We start from the raw sequence: 2,859 nt of genomic DNA, 5'->3' as shown, positions 1-2,859 counted from the left end.
GAGAATTCCCTCGCTGATCCCTCGCTGATCAGCGAGGGATCAGCGAGGGAATTGGCAAAAATCAGATTCCCTCGCTGATCCCTCGCAGATCAGCGAGGGATCAACGAGGGAATTGTAAAAAATCAGTTTCCCTCGCTGATCCCTCGCTGATCAGCGAGGGATTTTCCTATTTTCTTGATTTTCTCGATTTTTATATGTTATATGTAGATATTATTATGTGTTGGTGTCGTATGTATGCATGTATATGTGTTGTTTGTATATATATATATATATACATATTGTGGTTGCTAACCGCGATTTGTATTATATGTACACATGTATTTATTCGGTTTTATTGGGCCTTAAGGGACTTTATTCGGTTTTATCGGGTGTTAATGGCTTTATTCGGTTTTATTGGGCATTAATGGGCTTGATTCGGTATTTTTGGGCCTTAATGGGCTCTATTCGATTTGTTGGGCCTTAATGGGATTTATTTGGTTTTATGGGCCTTAGTGGCATTTATTCGGTTTTATTGGGTCTTAATCAGATTTATTCGGTTTTATTGGGCCTTAAGAGACTTTATTCGGTTTTATCGGGCCTTAATTGCTTTATTCAGTTTTATTGGGCCTTAAGAGACTTTATTCGGTTTTATTGGGCCTTAAGGGACTTTATTCGGTTTTATTGGGCCTTAAGGGACTTTATTCGGTTTTATTGGGCCTTAATCCATCTATCGGGCCTTAATGGTTTTATTCGGTTTTATGTGTTATATGTACATATTATTATGTGTTGATGTCCTATGTATACATGTATATGTGTTGTTTGTATATATATATATGTTGTGGTCGCTAACCGCGATGTGTATTATATGTACGCATGTGTGTATATATATATATATATGTTTACACGATGTTGTAATTGTTATATGTATACATACGGTACCTAAATATAAAAATGTATACATGTAACACATAAAAATCAAGAAAATAGGAGAATTCCCTCGCTGAAAGGGATTGGGTTTGGGATATGGCTTTAATAGGTTGTACTGTTAGCAATAGAGGTTGTTTTTAAGTAATTTGGCATTAACTGGTAGTACTATATGCTTAAAAKGTTGTTTTCAAGAGTTTTTAAGAGTTTTAACCAAATGCATTATAAGATACTATAGATAATAATTAAGTATTTTATTAGTTATCAATGATTTTCCTAATTATATAGTGTTTATCCTCTATTTTATTATGCTTATCTGAAGTTAGTTACACAAATTCAAACATGAAGCTTTAATGAGTTGTATTTATGCACAGTTTACTTGTAGTCTTGAATTTTAAGTAATATGCATCAATAAATAGTACTTTATGCATAAAAAATGGTTTTTAAGAGTTTTTGTCAAATGCTTTATAATATAGTATAAATATAGATAAATACACCTAATAACTGCCATTAAYTGTCACAATGGTTTCCAATCATTGCAACGGATCAAAACAGTCCTACCATTTCCAAATTGACACTTAATTAGACATATTACTAAATCTAGATTAACCTTTCAGAGAGCTAGACCATGGGAGGAATGGCGCCAGCCTCCCTGGACCACTCTCTTTAGGGCAGCAGTGCATGCATATGTTTTGTGGGCACCAGTGGGATTGGGGTTCAATTTGATATTAAAGAAGTCATCAGTAGTCAGGAGCTCATATCTCGTAGCATTGCTCACATGAGCATGGCTTGTCAYTCTTGATTTCTTAAAGAAGAGATTGGCAATAGCATGTTTTTTCACAGGATGTAGAGCTTCATAAAATACTGTTGTAACTAACTCTGCAGCCTTTCTGTCTTGGTCAGCTCTCATGACACCAAACATAGCCAAGTATGTGAGCAAAGACCCACGGCAGATCCTCTAGTTGTGTGGTTAAACATGTAGTGGTTCAAGCCAGTTGCAATACAAAGTTGATAAGTGCAAATTTTATACATTTTTACATCAAATTACCTTGCGATTAATGTCAATTATATGCTTAAAAAGATCCGATTTAATTTTGAGTTGATATTTAACTTCTTAAGGCTATTTAAGTTAAAAAAGAAAAAAAACTTTATTAATTGTTTGTTATGTCCGAACAGCCTAAAAAGCAAGCCCAAAAGCAAGTCCAAACTATAGCCCATGAAGAAAAAAAAAGAAAAAGAAACAGCAGCAGCCCAAGGCTGCTGCCCAGGCAGAAATCGATCGAGAGAGAGAGACGAGGCAAACGTGGAGAGCGAGAGATCGGGAGATGGGCAGCACATCGTGGATCATGGGCGAGTACGAGGAGACTACAAGGGGCTGTCGATACAAAAAGGACGGAGCGGTAAATCGAGGGGGCAGTCGGTCAAGAGGACAGCAAGGGGGCTGTCGATCGATTGACAACAAAGGGGCTGTCAATCGAGAGGAAGCAGTCGACCGAGAGAGGCTGGGAGCAGCAGCTTGAATCGAGAGCAGAAAGGAGAGAACGAGAAGAAGGAGAAGACAGAAGCTGTCGATATAGAGGAAATCGAGAGGAGACAACAGGCAGTCGTTAACCTGTCGATCGAGAGTAGCAAACAGAGACCGAGAGAGGCAGAAATCAAAAGAGGAAGCTGTCGATTGAAAGAACCTGAGCAGAAATCCGATTTCACCATTGGAGTCGATTTTGGAACGTGTTTTACAGGTTTTTCCTAAATTCCAATTTTACAAGCATTTTGTAAGTACTCGATTTCCAATTTCTAGTATGTGTAGCTAATTTTCAAACTTCTAGTTATGGGTATGTGATTACTTTGAATTTGGATTCATTGAGAATCACGTCAATTTTAATATCATTTGAAGCTATTTATGCGATTTTAGAGTAGAATGCTTATCGTTTTGAGTTAGATATTTTGAGTAGGATC

This window comes from Cynara cardunculus, assembly GCF_001531365.2.
Source record: "Cynara cardunculus var. scolymus isolate 2C chromosome LG 9, CcrdV1, whole genome shotgun sequence".
Lineage (NCBI taxonomy): Eukaryota > Viridiplantae > Streptophyta > Magnoliopsida > Asterales > Asteraceae > Cynara > Cynara cardunculus.
The sequence above is the reverse complement of the archived record's forward strand: the minus strand, read 5'-3'. Positions refer to the sequence as shown.